Here is a 19,113-nt window from a genome sequence, read left to right on the forward strand (position 1 = left end):
GTGTTCATCCAGCTCTACACCTTGTTATCTCGGGGCACCATGAAGAAATGGATTTCAGAGTGCAAGATTTTCTTCCTTTTCTTTCCTTCTCTGCTAAGGCTGCCCATCATTATTCAGACATTCTGACTCAAAGTGTAATGCAACTCGATGATCGAGCTGTCACCATTCTGATGATTGGTATATCAATCCACACTTGGTCAGTCACATTGTCCAGCTTTCATATAAATATATAGCAGAGACTCTGGAATATGTTGGGTAATTCCCATACCTTGGCAGCCACCTCTTTCAAAATATCCCTCATGACAAGGAGGTCCATACCAGACAAGCTGCTTTAGCCTAGCCTTTACAGATGAAAGCAGTATTTAACAACAGTGGCCTTTGTAAGTCAACTGAAGCCCTTGCTTAGGGAGCAGTTGACATCACCAGACCCCTGTATTGCAGTGGGACCTGGATTCAGTGACACACTTACATACATTACTTTACAACGCATTCAATTTTATCTGCGATTATTAGGTTCACTCATGTATTCTGTTCAACTCATTCTTTTTCCCAGGGTGTAAATGACTATTACGACTTTTTTCCAGGGCAGAAATGATTATTACAAGGGGGCATAATTTTAAGGTGATTGAAGGAAGGTATAGGGGAGATGTCAGAGGTAGGTTCTTTACAGAGAGTGGTGGGCGTGTGGAATGCGCTGCCGGCAGTGGTAGTGGAGTCAGATACTTTAGAGACTTTCAAGCGACTCTTGGATAGGCACATGGAGGATAGTAAAATGTCGGGTATGCAGGGTAGATTGATCTTAGTAGCTAAATAGGTTGGCACAACATCGTGGACTGAAGTGCCTGTACTGTGCTGTACTGTTCTATGCTCTATGTTCTTCCAATGGGGAGGAGAGGGGTAAAACTTGGAGTGATTACAATAACTCTGCAGCCACAGCCGGATTAAAATCATGCTTGTGACTTTCCATTTTGTGGCTGTGGACTTGCTCCAGTCCAAGGACAAGATTGCTATACTCCATCAATGTGAAAGCAGCATCGCTCTTTTTATTTACAATTACCATTAATGTTTATGCAGCTGCTTATATTTGTGTCCTGAGTAGTTTGAGAACAAAAGACTCGTTGATATTCTGTGCTACCTCGGGCAATGGTAACACCTCATTTACGTTGTAGCACTCCAATGTAAATGAAATGTTGAAAGTATTTCAAACTGTGTACTTTTCTGTTGAAGTCTAATCTAGTTTTTACATGTTTGAAGAAACTTTCCATTCAAGCACTGAGCACTGTTCTAACTCATCTTTATATTATGCTGACAGGCACCACCTTCAGGCATAATGCTTTTGGAATGCTGCATCCTGTATACTTGCCCTAGTGGCCTTTCCTTATATGCAAATGTGGCTACTGATGGCAATAATCATGTTTAGATGCTTTAATGTCACAAGTTTTCCAGAATACACACACAGTTGTTACAGAGCAGAAAAAGCCATTCAGCCCATTGATGCCAAAAATCTTCCGTAAACAATCTAATGTGTTTCTTTCATCTAAACACCACCGTCTCCCTAATGCGTTGTTCATAGGCACAAGAAGTGGCCTGCTGGGGAAAATGGAGAGGTCTAATATCAACGGCCTGAGCTTTCACATGCAGTGGTGAAAAGGGTTGGACAGGAAATAGGGGAAATCTGCAATAGAATAGCCCCTCAATGCATTCCTGCTAACAGTGAGCTTTGTCAGGTCAGACTGGGAATAGAATCAACTGCTTGCTCCTTTGAGGTAGCCAGTCAATTAACATGACTTGGCGATGAAGATGATGCATTAAGAGGTGACCTTGTGGCCTCACTAGCATCATGCAGCCAGCTAAGTTACACCTCAATATCACATGTACAGGTCACCAAGTCAATAGAAGGGCACTTCCTGCTGCAAGCTGGTGGTCATTGGGACCCAGAGAATCCATGCCACATTGATAAGACAGGATTTTTATGGCCTTTGTCATTTCAAATTTGTATCCAGGCCCTGTGAGAGAGCTGGCAACATGGGAAGCCAGCCTGCCATTCTTAATGGGAAAGCCAATGTGGCTGCGGGCGTCCTGAAGGATTGGGCCATTGAACTCTTTACTGACATGGGACTCCATCTAGTTCCAACCATGGAGTACCATACCTGCAGGAATATCAATCCCACCAAGTTTGAAGAAGTACAAATTCCTGCATTTAGCAGAGAAACAATATGCTGTGTCTCAAATGGTGCAAATATGCCCTGGATTACTATGCCTTCTCAACCTTATCTGCGAAAAATAGAGCTGGAAGCTGGTGCGAAAGTTCAAGGGAGCGGCTGACAAATCTTTCACAAGAGGACCATAGTTGCAGCACTCCTCAGGAAGGAATTATGTCCCATTAATCCAGCACCAGGAGCAAAATTGCTTCATCAATCCATGTTAGTTACTCTCCAGGTATCTACATCTTTTATTCAAAGCTATTTTCTACTCGCTTTTGACATTGGAAAAGGAGAAAAATAAAAGCCTGTTACCCAAAGCTGAAGATATTAGAGATAACAAGGTGTAGAGCTGGATGAACACAGCAGGCCAAGCAGTATCATAGGAGCAAGAAGGCTGATGTTTCGGGCCTAGACCTTCTTCAGAAATGGGAGAGGGGAAGGGGGTTCTGAAATAAATAGGGAGAGAGGGGGAGGCAGATAGAAGATGGATAGAAGATGGATAGAGGAGAAGATAGGTGGAGAGGAGACAGACAGGTCAAAGTGGCGGGGATGGAGCCAGTAAAGGTGAGTGTAGGTGGGGAGTTAAGAAGGAGGTAGGTCAGTCCAGGGAGGACGGACAGGTCAAGGGGGCGGGATGAGGTTAGTAGATAGGAGATGGGGGTGGGGCTTGAGGTGGGAGGAGGGGATAGGTGGGAGGAAGAACAGGTTAGGGAGGCGGGGATGAGCTGGGCTGGCTTTGGGATGCGATAGGGGGAGGGGAGATTTTGAAGCTTGTGAAATCCACATTGATACCATTGGGCTGCAGGGTTCCCAAGCAGAATATGAGTTGCTGTTCCTGCAACCTTCGGGTGGCATCGTTGTGGCACTGCAGGAGGCCCATGATGGACATGTCGTCTGAGGAATGGGAGGGGGAGTTGAAATGGTTTGCGACTGGGAGGTGCAGTTGTTTAGTGTGAACGTGCAGCCCTCCGCTCCCTCTGCTCCAATCCCAACCTCACCATAAAACCTGCGGACAAGGGAGTCACGGTTGGAGGATGGCGCTCTGACTTCTGCATCGCCAAGGCCAGACGCCAACTCTCTGACACCTCCTCCTACCGCCCCCTTGATCATGACCCCACCTCTGACCACCAACCATCATCTCCCAAACCATCCACAACCTCATCACCTCAGGTGATCACCCACCAACAGCCTCCAACCTCATCGTTCCCCAACCCCGCACCGCCCGCTTCTATCTCCTTCCCAAAATCCACAAACCTGACTGCCCTGGTCGACCCATTGTCTCCACCTGCTCTTGCCCCACCGAACTTACCTCCACCTATCTTGACTCCATTTTCTCCCCTTTGGTCCAGGAACTCCCTACCTATGTCCGTGACACCACCCACAACCTCCACCTCCTCCAGAACTTCCAATTCCCCAACACCTCATCTTTACCATGGACATCCAGTCCCTATACACCTGCACTCCCCATACAGATGGCCTAAAGGCCCTCCATTTCTTCCTGTCCCACAGGCCCGACCAGTCCCCCTCCACTGACACCCTCATCCACTTAGCCGAACTCGTCCTCACCCTCAACGACTTCTCTGTCAATTCCTCCCACTTCCTACAGACAAAGGGAGTGGCCATGAGTACCCGCATGGGCCCAAGCTATGCCTGCCTCTTTGTAGGTTACGTGGAACAATCCCTCTTCCGTACCTGCACCGGCCCTAAACCCCACCTCTTCCTCCGTTACATTGATGACTGTATCGGCGCCGCCTCGTGCTCCCACGAGGAGCTCGAACAGTTCATCCACTTCACCAACACCTTCCACCCCAACCTTAAGTTCACCTGGATCATCTCTAATACCTCTCTCTCGTTCCTGGACCTCTCTGTCTCCATCTCTGGCAACCACCTAGAAACCGATATCCATTTCAAGCCCACCGACTCCCACAGCTACCTAGAATACACCTCCTCCCACCCACCTTCCTGCAAAAATGCCATCCCCTATTCCCAATTCCTTAGCCTCCGCCGCATCTGCTCCCAGGATTAGGCATTCCACTCCCGTACCTCTCAGATGTCCTCATTTTTCAAGGATCGCAACATCCCCCCGTCAGTGGTCGAGAACGCCCTCAACTGTGTCTCCCGCATTTCCCGCAACTCATCCCTCACACCCCCTCCCCGCAATAACAACCAAAACAGAATCCCCCTCGTCCTCACGTACCACCTCACCAACCTCCGGATCCAACGCATCATCCTCCGACACTTCCGCCTTCTGCAATCCGACCCCATCACCAAAGGCATTCTTCCCTCCCCACCCTTATCTGCTTTCCGGAGGGACCACTCTCTCCGTGACTCCCTTGTCCGCTCCACACTCCCCTCCAGCCCCACCACACCCGGCACTTTTCCCTGCAACCGCAGGAAGTGCTACACCTGCCCCCACACCTCACCCCTCATCCCCATCCCAGGCCCCAAGAAGACTTTCCACATCAAGCAGATGTTCACCTGCACATCAGCTAATGTGGTATATTGTATCCGCTGTACCCGCTGTGGCCTCCTCCACATTGGGGAAACCAAGCGGAGCCTTGGGGACCGCTTTGCAGAACACCTACGCTCGGTTCGCAATAAACAACTGCACCTCCCAATCGCAAACCATTTCAACACCCCCTCCCATTCCTCAGACGACATCCCGGGCGTCCTGCAGTGCCACAATGATGCCACCCGAAGGTTGCAGAAACAGTAACTCATATTCCACTTGGGAACCCTGCAGCCCAATGGTATCAATGTGGATTTCACAAGCTTCAAAATCTCCCCTCCCGCTACCGCATCCCAAAACCAGCCCAGCTCGTCCCCACCTCCCTAACCTGTTCTTCCTCCCACCTATCCTCTCCTCCCACCTCAAGCCCCACCCCCATCTCCTACCTACTAACTTCATCCCGCCCCCTTGACCTGTCCGTCCTCCCTGGACTGACCTATCTCCTCCCTAACTCCCCACCTACACTCACCTTTACTGGCTCCATCTCCGCCTCTTTGACCTGTCTGTTTCTTCTCCACCTATCTTCTCCTCTATCCATCTTCTGTCCGCCTCCTGCTCTCTCCCTATTTATTTCAGAACCCCCTTCTCCTCCCCCATTTCTGAAGAAGGGTCTAGGCCTGAAACGTCAGCCTTCCTGCTCCTCTGATGCTGCTTGGCCCGCTGTGTTCATCCAGCTCTACACCTTGTTATCTCAGATTCTCCAGCATCTGCAGTTCCTACTATTTCTGAAGATATTAGGACCTTGTGTATATGTACATAGGGGGCCAAATGACTGTTTGAGGTGTTTTCTCCCTGAGGCAGCCAAAGTTATTGCTTTCTGTACTCAGCAAAGAGCAGCCACAGGGATCACTTACCAACCCGGAAAATAAATTTTTTTTAATCGAACCTATTCAGACATGTTATAATAAATGTTTGGGGAAAGTGGGTCTATGTACTTCATCTTAATGTGGAACAGCTGGTGGCCCTCCCAGCTTCACAGTAAAGGGAATGATCACACAGGGTGACCAACTATTAGGAAAAAAGATAGAAATTGCTCTGCATGGGAGGGTGGTGGGGGAGAAACCTTGGGAGCATGAGTGGGTGTAAGTTTCCCAGACAATGGGAGCAGGGGTACATTTAGCACATGCATCTCTCCAAACCTCTCACCCCTACATCCCTACCCTGGCATTTATCTCTTGATCCTCGGATGCTGATGATCCCTGGATCCCATGATTCATTGACCGCCATCCTTACCTGATCATGGGCATGTTCCCTAACCTGAACCCTGCTCTTAACCCTCACTTGATCTCTGGACCCACTTACCGGAGGGACCCTGTAATACTAGCTGAGGCCTTGTATTGCCCAGCACTTTGCCAGTATTTCCCTTTCCAGAAAGGCATTATTGTTATGCGATTCAATGGACAGCCTCAGGCCTTGTTAGTTAGGCCCAAGCAATAAATTCTCCTCCATGTGCCCACATTTCTATGCCTATTAATCTGAGAAACCACATTTTTTTAATGTCACAGGTTTGTGACAATACTGAAAGAAAGTGAAAAATGATGGTTACTTCTGATGGTCTCACATCATATTCCAGATGATCTATTTGATTCTAGTGGCTTTCCATTCACCCTCCAAATAACTTGATTGATTGACACTTCCCACTCCCAATCCCAGTGGAAGAAAGTGATTTTCCACGAGAAATGTTGGCTTGTTGACACATGGATGGAAATGCTCTCTGTCATCTTAAAATGCTAACTGTTAGCATCATTCAGCAAGGAACTACAGTAGGCAAAGTGCCCAAAGGGGTTTTTGGATAATAGATGCTTTTTCAAAACAGTATCTTGAAGCTTTCAATAGTGGGGATGATGGAGAGTGGCTGGGCAGAGGTCAGTCAGACCTAATTGCTGCAGCTCAATAAACAATGTTACACTTTTGGTCCCCTGGTGTCTAAATGGCAACCTTTAGGTTAATCTTTAGATTCCTTGCCCCAGTCTGATGGAGCATTATGGATCCAAGTATGATTGATTCATGCAGGTGAACTTACAACTGGCCATGCACCAGAAGTGATTGAGAGAACATGACGTTCTACCTGAGATCAAAGTAGATGCAGGGGAAGCAGAATGGAGGTCTGTGCCCTTGGCGTTGGGTTTTCTCAACACGATCAGGAAGTGGAAAAATCTGGTGGAAATGGTTCTTCCCCAAATTCCTGATGCACCACTTGCATGAATTTTAAGGATTGCGTGTTTACCGTACAAAATAAACTTTATTTAAAGGCGATGTATGTACATAATGCAACTTTCCTGTAAGTAGCAGATTGTTTCTCATCTATACAAAAGCATTTTATACCCAAGTGTTACCAGTTGCTAGCAGAAGCGGGGAAATAATTTTGAAGTCAAGTATATAAGAAATTGTAATGACAACACAAAGATGTGATCTTAGAGAGTACTTGACTCTTCAGAAATGAGGCAATATTATGTCACTCACTTTACCACTATCCGTTACAGTTAAGAAGTTGCTATTTTTATCCAACAGTAAAAGAATTGCATCACACTAAAAAAATGAAATTTATCCACAGCACCCACCTCACACAGGACTTTGACTAAAAATGGTAAAACCAACTGACACCAAACATACCCAGCATCTGTTACAAATTATTATATTAGAACAAAATGCATTTCAGAGTATAATCTAATCTCAGTGTTAAAATGATGGGCATGAATGATTCATGTCATCTTAACTCTTAAACAAGATTAGTTCACTTCCTGCTATCCACTCACATTTCTCAGTAAGTCATGAATAAGTCCCTTTGAGAAAATGTCACTTACCCCAGCTATGGTGGGTGCTGCTTCATGACTCAGTGTGTGTTGTATGTTTATCCTTATCACCCCCATAAGGCTGGGAGGATTCCTGAAAAATGAATGAGTTATCAAAGGTATAAGGACTGCAATTATCTGTTGTAAGGTACAAGTTCAGAAGAGCACTGTTAGTTCCAGTTCAAAAAAAACCAAGGAAGAGACGCAAATATTAAAAACTAGATTTTCTCTTTATCCTTTGCAGCAGCGGTAACTTTTCTCTTGTTCTCAGGATATGACCAACATTACAAGGTGACATTGGTTGCCCAAACTTATAGAGGCGGAGTGTCATACAGCATGGAAACAGACCCTTCAATCCAACTCATCCATGCCATACAAATTTCCAAAACTGTACTCGTCCCAACTTGCCTGCGTTTGGCCTATATCCCTCTAAACATTTCCTATTCTATCCAAATTTCTTTTAAATGTTGTAACTGTACCCTCATCATGATGCCACCCGAAGATTGCAGGAACAGCACCTCATATTCCGCTTGGGAACCCTGCAGCCCAATGGTATCAATGTGGACTTCACCAGCTTCAAAATCTCCCCTCCCCCTACCGCATCCCAAAACCAACCCAGCTTGTTCCCGCCTCCCTAACCTGTTCTTCCTCCTACCTATCCTCTCCTCCCACCTGAAGCCCCACCCCCATCTCCTACCTACTAGCCTCATCCCGACACCTTGACCTGTCCGTCCTCCCTAACTCCCCACCTACACTCACCTTTACTGGCTCCATCCCCGCCTCTTTGACCTGTCTGTCTCCTCTCCACCTATCTTCTCCTCTATCCATCTTCTATCCGCCTCCCCCTCTCTCCCTATTTATTTCAGAACCCCCTTCCCCTCCCCCATTTCTGAAGAAGGGTCTAGGCCCGAAACGTCAGCCTTCCTGCTCCTCTGATGCTGCTTGGCCTGCTATGTTCATCCAGCTCTACACCTTGTTATCTCAGATTCTCCAGCATCTGCAGTTCCTACTATCTCTACCCTACATCATCTGGCAGTGTCATTCCACATTTGAACCAACTTCTGTGTGACAAAGTTACCCCTCAGATCCCTTTCAAATCTTTCTCCTCTCACCTTAAAAATAAAGTCAAAAATCACACAACACCAGGTTATAGCCCAACAAGTTTATTTGAAAACATAAGCTTTCGGAACTCAGCTCCTTCCTCAGACGTAGTGTGAGAGAGAGGGTAGAAGACATAGAATTTATAAACAGAAAGGTAACAACCCGAAAACTGGCTGCCTCTTGTTGAACCTTTAATCAATTAGGTAGGAGACGACTCATTAATATGCAAAATCCAGATTCCTCTCAAATCATTGTCCCGAGGTAATTAAAGGTTTAATCAGCATATACAAGAGGTAACACCTCAGGTCAGACAATGTATTTTAGGTGTGAGGTCTTGCTTAGAATTTGTCTATGTTTTAAATTGGGGTCAGGTTTTTTTGAGCAAAACAGAATGTATCTGCAACTACACAAACATCTTAGATGAAATAATTCATGTGTGTTTCTGCGTCTGTCTGTGTGTGTGTGCATGTCCATGCCGTGTGTGTGTGAGAAAGAGAGAGAGAAAGAGACAGAGTGTATGTGTGTTGTGTGTGTGTATATGTGTGTGAGTGTGCGTGTGTGAGAAAGAGAGAGAAAGAGAGAGAGTGTATGTGTGTGTGTGTAAGTGTGTGAGTGCATGTGTGAGAAAGAGAGAGAAAGAGAGAGAGTATATGTGTGTTGTGTGTGTGTATGTGTGTGTGTGTGAGAAAGAGAGTGTGTGTGTGTGTGAGAAAGAGAGAGAGAGGAAGAGAGAGAGTGTGCGTGTGTTGTGTGTATGTGTGTGTGAGAAAGAGAGAGAAAGAGAGTGTGTGTGTTGTGTTTATGTTTACATGTATGTGTGCGAGAAAGAGAGAGAGAAAGAGAGAGAGTGTGTGTGTGTTGTGTGTGTGTGTACATGAATGTGTGTGTGAGAAAGAGAGAGGGAAAGAGAAAGAGGGAGAGGTCTTTGGTTCGACCACATTTGGAATACTGCGTACAGTTCTGGTCGCCACATTACCAAAAGGATGTGGATGCTTTGGAGATGGTGCAGAGGAGGTTCACCAGGATGTTATCTGGTATGGAGGGCACTAGCTATGAAGAGAGGTTGAGTAGATTAGGATTATTTACATTAGAAAGACGGAGGTTGAGGGGGGACCTGATTGAGGTCTACAAAATCATGAGAGGTATAGACAGGGTGGATAGCAAGAAGCTTTTTCCCAGAGTGGGGGACTCAATTACTAAGGGTCACAATTTCAAGGTGAGAGGGGAAAAGTTTAAGGGAGATATTTGTGGAAAGTTCTTTACGCAGAGGGTGGTGGGTGCCTGGAACGCATTGCCAGCGGAGGTGGTAGAGGCGGGCACAATAGTGTCATTTAAGATGTATCTAGGCAGATACATGAATGGGCAGGGAGCAGAGGGATACAGATCCTTGGAAAATAGGTGACAGGTTTAGATAGAAGATCTGGATCGGCGCTGGCTTGGAGGGCCGAAGGGTCTGTTCCTGTGCTGTAATTTTCTTTGTTCTTTGTTCTTGAAAGAGAGAGTGTATGTGTGGTGTGTGTGTGTGTGTGAGAGAGGGAAAGAGAGAGGGAAAGAGAGAGTGTGTGTGTGTGTGTGTGTGTGAGAAAGAGACAGTGTGCGTGTGTTTTGTGTGTGTGTGTGCGAGAGAGAGAGAGTGTATGTTGAGTGTGTGTGTGTGTGTGTGTCTGTGCGTGTGTATATGTGAGAGAGAGACTGTGTTTCTGTGAGGGAGAGTGTGTGTGTATGTTTGAGTGTGTGTGAGTGTGTGTGTGGGAGTATATAGTGTGGTGGGGTCACCTGTAGTGCGACATGAACCCAAGATCATGAGTGAGGCCATCCTCGTCAGTATGGAACTTGGCTATCAGCCTCTGCTCAGCGATTTTGTGTTGTTGTGTATCTCAAAGTCCACCTTGGAGGACGCTTACCTGAAGATTGGAGGCTGAATGTCCTTTGACGCCTGAAGTGTTCCCCCACTGGGAGGGAACACCTCTGTCCGGTGATCATTGTGCTGTGTCCACTCATCTGTTGTCGTATGGTCTGCATGGTCTCGCCTTATCTTATGAGATGGACAACATTGGCTGAGTCACATGAGTATCTGCCGTGCACATGCTGGGTGGTTTTCCCACGTGTGACGGTAGTGTTCATGTCGATGATCTGACATGTCTTGCAGAGATTGCCATGGCAGGGTTGTAGTCACTGTTATCCTGAAGGCTGGGTAGTTTGCTTCGAACAATGGTCTGTATAAGGTTTGGCGTTTGTTTGAAGGCGAGAAATGGAGGCGTAGGGAAGATCGTGGCGAGGTGCTCATCGTCATCAATAATGTGTTGAAGGCTGTGAAGAACATGGCGTAGTTTCTCCGTTTTGGTGAAGTACTGAATGACAAAGGGTGCCCTATTGGTCATATCACGTGTCAGTTTTCTGAGAAGGTCATTACGGTTTTTCGCTATGGCACAACGGAATTGCCAATCAAAGAGTTGAGCATCGTATCCTGCATCTTAAAAATATGCCTCCTGGTTTTGAACTTCCCCACCCTAGGGAAAAGACCTTAGCTATTCACCTTATCTATGCCTCTCATGATTTTATAAATCTCTGTAAGGTCACCCCCCAACCTCCTACCCTCCAGTGAAAATAGTTCCAGCCTACCCATCTTCTCCTTATAACTCAAACCCTCCAGTCCCAGCAATGTTCTGGTAAATCTTTTCTGAACCTTCTCCAATTTAATAATATTCTTCTCACAATAGGGCGACAAGAACAGTACACGGTACTCCAGAAGAGGCCTCACCAAAATCTGCACAATCTCAACATAACATCTCAACTTCTATACGCAACACTCTCAGCAATGCAGGCAAGCATGCTAAACACCTTCTTAACCTAGCTGATCTGAAGATTTTGTTGGGCATTCATGTGAATCTCTACTGTATATTTATGGAAATTTTTATATGTTTTGAAAAGCAATACATCATTAATTGCTCAAGAAACAAAACATGATTGCCAACTAAGTCGAAAACATGTCAAGACTTGAAGAAAAAATGTTTTTCTTTCACTGACCTTTATGCAAATAACAATAGCAGAAGCCAAGGCATGTTGACTATATCAGATAAAGGTGTGAACTCCAAGTCTTTTGCCAAAAAACAAATGACAGGAATTTTCTTTATGAAGGGCCATGCGGAATATCCAAACTTGCTACATGTTTATTTATAAATGATAACTGTAGGATAACTAAGTCAATCAATTGGGGTAAAAATGAGATTCACTGAATACAGCACAAAACCAGTGCCAAAAACGATATAAAGAAAGAGCTTCTTAAATTTCACAGTGTGCAACCAAAGAAGGAAAAGACCACAGTTAACTAGCAAGAGTAATCTATTGCATTTTCTACAATTTTCAATTTGAATTGTTTTTACTCTTGGGTTGTATACTGGACGTGGAATGTATTTTGTAAATATTGTCTATTACAATTGAATGGAATGGAACATTTTCTCGCAAGTATTGTGATGTTTAAGTCGAAAAGTTTTGTTGTGTATTTTACAAATTATGAATAAAGCAAATTTTGGGGGAAAAAAGCAAACACAGCAATAGAAAGTACCATGGTTGATCAGAACCTCACAGACTGACGTTAAACTGAACTGACGTCATGCTTTATACATATCGAGAGAAATCTTAATAAATCGATTGGTGTTTTTTTTCAATTCACCTGAAACCAGAGTGTTTAGTTACAAATGAGTCTTTAATCCAGATATGGCCAAAACCTTATACTACAGCTCTCTAAGCTGACAATGCTTTTGCAGATTTGAGAATACAGAAACTTGAGAGTACAATTTAAACTAAAACTTCAGTGCAGCACATACGGAATGCTACACTGTGGAGGTAGTGTCTTTCAGATGTGACATTAAACGAAGGCAGATGTAAAAGATCGCAGCTCATTATTTTGAAGAAGAGCAAAGAAATTTTCCTTCTACTGACATTTATTTCTCAACCATCCATGCTAAAACAGATTATCTGGTCATTATCACAATACTGTATGTAGGATCTTGTACTTAAATTGTTGTTGCGTTTCTTATGTCACAACAGTGACTAAACTTCAAAAGTATTTCATCGGCTGTGACGCACTTTGGAATGTCCCGCAAATTATATGGTAGAGGTAGGAAAGCCCAAGCTGTTAATCTATCCCAAGTATAATGCATATAGCAGAAACAAAAATGTAAGTTTACACACAAAAGGCTGGTATTAAATAAATTGTTTCATGTTTGTGCAGTTATAACAGTTTATCATTCTCCAAGAGTTTCCAATCTCAGTGGTGTTTGTGAAGAGGCAATGAGCAGGAGGTCCTTTCAAAAGCAGGGAGAGCTGTTCGAAAGCAGTCAGCCATCCCCTTGTTATGCTCCTCTTAGGATTTGCTAAAAGTAAAGGCCTCAATTAAGGCCCAGGTAGATCCTGTCAGCCAGTCTAGAGCACATTGAAGAAAAAATTCAGAATTAACGATTCCAGAAACCAAGTCAACCAAATGTTAAAATAAAACAAAGAACTACAGATAATAGAGATCTGAAACACCCAAAAACAGAAATTGCTGGGAAACTCAGCGGGTCTGACAAGTCTGAAGAAGGGTCACTGGGCTCGAAACACTAGCTGTTTCTCTCTCCACAGCATCCAGAGTATCTCCAGAAATTCCTATTTGTGTGAATACTTGCTCAGATGGTCAGGCTGCACCTTTAAAGCAAATTAACTTGAGGTAAACAATTTGAAAGCAGCCAAAGGGTTATGTAGAAGGAACCAAGAGATAACGCTGGCAAGTCCAACACATAACTTACTTCGTTTTCACACAGCAAACTATTGACTGAAGTAGGCCACATCCCAGAATACTAACGTTTGTTTTCTTTTTTTTTAAACAAACTCAAGCAAGTGATACTTAACCTTCTGTATCCTGAGAGGGAAACCCTACACCAAGTTGCTTAAACCAGCAGGCAAATTAGCAGTAACCCAGCTACTGCCCACGCTCACTCGACCTGCCCAACCCCAGATCAGATTCTCTGCATGTCATTGTGAAAGGTGTTCCATCCTACAATGAAATGCTGCCTGTCCTTCAAGAGTTAAATATGCAGCAGTTTTTGTTTCACCTAATCATTTTTTTTTCATCCTCCAAGGCAGTAATTATTCAACTGACCTGAATATCAGGGGTCTAAAAGTACTGGGCCTGATGAAGCACAGATAACCACAATGAGCCCATTCTCTGGCACAGGCTATCATTCGAGCCTGGCCAGTTGTCTCCTGAAACAGAGCTTTGAATCACACTTTTTCAGTACTGCAGGCGGGAGAGGGGATTGAGTTACAAAGCTGCACCCCGCTCACACAGGCCCTGTGTACAGCAGCTGCAGAGAAAAAGGTGGGATAGATTTAATCTGTACCCTTTGCCTTTGGTCACAAAGGACATTTATTGAGAAGAAATACTATAGGGAAACATGTTGTGTTCTTTAAGAGAGTTAGCAAATTACTAGCTTTTGGAAAATGGAAACAAATTGCTCACTATTGTAGACTTTTTTAATATGAATGCTGGATAGGATCTTCAATATCAGCATTATCTTAAAAAGTGGGTGTATATGTATTTATTTTGAACTGCAATATATTACATTATAATGTTTATTGTTTGAGTTCCACTGCTAAGTGCACACCCCTGGAGACTTCACACAGTCACTCCAGAAACATCTCAGCAACTTATCATGAAACGAGAATCAGGGAACGCAAGAAACAGCAACAGGCATTTGTGCTTAAGCCTAAACTTGGCCCAGTTTGGCATTTACCTTCCTGTCTGCTTTCTGCTTTAGAGCTTTCCACAGATGCACAGTTTAAAACTCATTCCAGCCGCACATCTTTTCATTGCCATGCAAAATGCCAAGCCAGCACATTGGTGGCATATTCAACGCATGTGTTGAGACTTTGATGGGGGTAACTCTGAAGTCTCTCTGAATGATTGCACTGAGGGTACTGAATGCTTTTCCCCCCATCACCTATTATATCATCATGCGTTCAATGACCATATAAATATGATGTGAACTGTTTGAAACTGTCTTTTGTCCTCTGCACTATCATTCATATAGGCTTGTTGGTCTAGAGGTATGATTCTTGTTTTGGGATGCTGTGGTAGGTGGGAGAGGTTCCAGGTTCAAATCCTGGACAAGCCCTTATTATCCCCAACTCTGTCCTTCTTGGATAGGCACATGGAGTATGGTAAAATGCAGGGTCGATTGATCTTAGTGGGATAATAGGTCTAGTCAGCACAACATTGTGGGCCGAAGGGCCTGTACTGTTCTATATTTATATTTTTGCCTTTAATACAGAATACTCTTATTTAAATTTTTGTTTCCAAGTATTACGTAGGCAGCATGGAGTTTCATGATTATTCATCAGCTAATAACAATACAGAAATTGGGTCATATAGTTACTTTGACTATAAACAGAGACTAAGTTGGCCATTAGTTTGTACCAACAAACTGTCAGAAGGATGAACGTGCAGGGTTAGGGAGAGAAGGAGGGCGGATGGCGCTGGGTGAGGTTTTTGTCTGGAGAGCTGGTGCGGATATGACAGGCCAAATGGCCTCCCTCTGTGCTGTAATAATTCTATGATATGTCATTGCATTTTTTTGTCAATTATGAATTACTGACAGTGCTCTCACCTCTCAGTTCCAATCTAGAGACTTTAGCTTAAAAATTAGGCTGACAGTTTCACATGGTACTGAGGGAATACTGCATTGTCAGAGGTGTCCTTTTAGAATAAGATGTCAACATGAGCAGATGGGTGTAAAAAAAATCTTACAGTGCTACTTTGAAGAATAACAGGGAAGCAGCCAATATTTATGCCTCAGCGCATCAGTAAAATAGATTGATTAGTCAATTATATCACTTTTTTGTGTATGCAAATTGGCTTCTGCACTTTTACATTGAAATTGTGAATACACTTCAAATGATTGTGAGATGGTTTGGGATATCTCGAGGTTGTGAACTTTGCTTTACAAAAACAAGTTTAATTTTTTTGATTATTTTTCAATGAGAAAATAAATTCAAACAGATGAACATCACTCCATCACTGAAGATTTTGAATTAATCTTCATTGTTATGATTCCGCACAGCATGAATATGCTGGCAGTAATGTGTAAGGATATCTTACTCCCTTATCCTGTTAGTTTAAGAAAAATTAAACTGAAATCATATGAATGGACACAAATTAGAAAGAAAAGTTTTCAGTATTTAATGTCTCCTTTGGGTGACATGGTGGCTCAGTTGTTAGCACTGCTGATTCGCAGTGCCAGGTACCTGCGTTCGATTCTACCTGCAGGCAATGTGCTGGAGTTTGCATGTTCTCCCCGTGTCTGTTTGGGTTTCCTCTGTTTCCACAGTCCAAAAGATGTACAGGTTAGGTGGATTAGCCATGCTAAATTGCCCATAGTGTCCAGGGACGTGCAGACAGGGTGGGTTAGCCATGGGAAGTGCAGGGTTACAGGGATAGAGTAGGAGGGATGGGTCTAGGTGGGATGCTCCTCAGATGGTGAGTGTGGAGTTGATGGACTGAATGGCCTGCTTGCACAACGTGGGGATTCTATATAAAAAAAGAGCCTAATGTAGTGCAGCACTGGAGTATCAGCCCACAATTATGCACACAATTCTCAGCAGTGGGACACGAATACATGGCTGTAAATCTGTTGCAGAAGAGTCTACATCTCTATTAAATTATTGTAAAGTAACATTGGAAGATTTGCAAACTGTAATCAGGGGATTTACAATGTAGCATGTGTCAGACATTATTCTCATTGTAAATTTGCTAGACTGTTAGCTGTACCACTCTATACATCTGCAGGAGACCTCTGACCTTAACACACTTATTGGATCCATCAAAATAGATGAATAAACCATAGCATGCTGCTACCTTCAGATCATCACTTAGTCGTGCATGATTGACTAGAGAATTATGTGAACATTTTTATTCTTTGAAACCTTGAACATGTTTATGAAGGACTGTGCAACATGCTTTCCCACCCAATGAAAGACATTAATGGCTACAAGGAGGATAGGGGCAGTTTGTGGAAGAAATATAGCAACAACTAGTAAGAGGAGAAGATATATGTAAACTTAATATGTAGGGTATCTGATAGGCAATTGGTAATGTTTGAATGTCTCTTCTACCTCATTGATCACTAAAAATATACATTGGAGCTGAATAAATAGTACCTCAGCACTTAATTGAAATTGTAAAGCGTGTGGTATTGAAGAACTGGATTAATGGAGATATCAGCTGCAATTGCCAATGCTTTAATATTTCCAGTGCAATGTTTCATTAACCTGAGTGGTATGATTTGAAAATCAGACACAAGCCACTCATCATTAATTTTCTGCTCATTAAAATGAATGGATGGGAAATTGCATGCAGTTCGTACCTGATGGCTATGTATGTTTCCAAAATAGACAGCACTGTTCAGGAAGAGAGGGAACATGATCAAGGGGGTGGTAGGAGGAGGTGTCGGAGAGTTGGCGTCTGGCCTCAGCGATGTAGAGGTTAGTGCGCCATACTACAACTGCGCCTCCCTTGTCCGCGGGTTTTATGGACCTCACCCACTCCAACGTCTCCCCCGCAGAACGTGCAGCCCTCCGCTCCCTCCGCTCCAATCCCAACCTCACCATAAAACCCGCGGACAAGGGAGGCGCCGAGGCCAGACACGAACTCTCCGACACCTCCTCCTACCGCCCCCTTGATCATGACCCCACTCCCGAGCACCAAACCATCCTCTCCCAAACCATCCACAACCTCATCACCTCAGGTGATCTCCCACCAACAGCCTCCAACCTCATCGTTTCCCAACTCCGCACCGCCCGCTTCCATCTCCTTCCCAAAATCCACCAACCTGAATACCCTGGTCGACCCATTGTCTCCGCCTGCTCCTGCCCCACCGAACTTATATCCAACTATCTGGACTCCATTTTCTCCCCCTTGGTCCAGGAACTCCCTACCTACGTCCGTGACACCACCCATGCCCTCCATCTACTCCAGAACTTCCAATTCCCCGGTCCCCAACACTTCATCTTTACCATGGACATCCAGTCCCTATACACCTGCATTCCTCATACAGATGGCCTAAAGGCCCTCCGCTTCTTCCTGTCCCGCAGGCCCGACCAGTCCCCCTCCACTGACACCCTCATCCGCTTAACCAAACTCGTCCTCACCCTCAACAACTTCTCTTTCAATTCCTCCCACTTCCTACAGACAAAGGGGGTGGCCACGGGTACCCGCATGGGCCCAAGCTATGCCTGCCTCTTTGTAGGTTACGTGGAACAATCCCTCTTCCGTACCTGCACCGGCCCTAAACCCCACCTCTTCCTCCGTTACATTGATGACTGTATCGGCGCCGCCTCGTGCTCCCACGAGGAGCTCGAACAGTTCATCCACTTCACCAACACCTTCCACCCCAACCTTAAGTTCACCTGGACCATCTCTAATACCTCTCAGCTTCCTGGACCTCTCTGTCTCCATCTCGGGCAATCACCTAGAAACCGATATCCATTTCAAGCCCACCGACTCCCACAGCTACCTAGAATACACCTCCTCCCACCTACCTTCCTGCAAAAATGCCATCCCCTATTCCCAATTCCTTCACCTCCGCCGCATGTGCTCCCAGGATTAGGCATTCCATTCCCGTAAATCTCAGATGTCCTCGTTTTTCAAGGATCGCATATTCCCCCCCTCAGTGGTCGAGAATGCCCTTGACCGTGTCTCCCACATTTCCCGCAACTCATCCCGCACACCCCGTCCCTGCAATAACAACCAAAAAAGAATCCCCGTCATCCTCACGTACCACCCCACCAACCTCCGGATCCAACGCATCATCCTCTGACACTTCCGCCTTCTGCAATCCGACCCCACCACCAAAGACATTCTTCCCTCCCCACCCTTATCTGCTTTCCAAAGGGACCACTCTCTCCGTGACTCCCTTGTCCGCTCCACACTCCCCTCCAGCCCCACCACACCCGGCACTTTTCCCTGCAACCGCAGGAAGTGCTACACCTGCCCCCACACCTCCTCCCTCACCCCCATCCCAGGCCCCAAGAAGACTTTCCACATCAAGCAGATGTTCACCTGCACATCTGCTAATGTGGTATACTGCATCCGCTGTACCCGCTGTGGCCTCCTCTACATCGCGGAAACTAAGCGGAGGCTTGGGGACCGCTTTGCAAAACACCTACGCTTGGTTCGCAATAAACAACTGCACCTCCCAGTCGCGAACCATTTCAACTCCCCCTCCCATTCCTCAGACAACATGTCCATCCTGGGCCTCCTGCAGTGCCACAACGATGCCACCCGAAGGTTGCAGGAACAGCAACTCATATTCCGCTTGGGAACCCTGCAGCCCAATGGTATCAATGTGGATTTCACAAGCTTCAAAATCTCCCCTCCCCCTACCGCATCCCAAAACCAGTCCAGCTCGTCCCCGCCTCCCTAACCTGTTCTTCCTCCCACCTATCCCCTACTCCCACCTCAAGCCCCACC

The sequence above is a fragment of the Rhincodon typus genome, chromosome 9 (assembly GCF_021869965.1).
Source record: "Rhincodon typus isolate 14 chromosome 9, sRhiTyp1.1, whole genome shotgun sequence".
Taxonomy (NCBI): Eukaryota; Metazoa; Chordata; class Chondrichthyes; order Orectolobiformes; family Rhincodontidae; genus Rhincodon; species Rhincodon typus.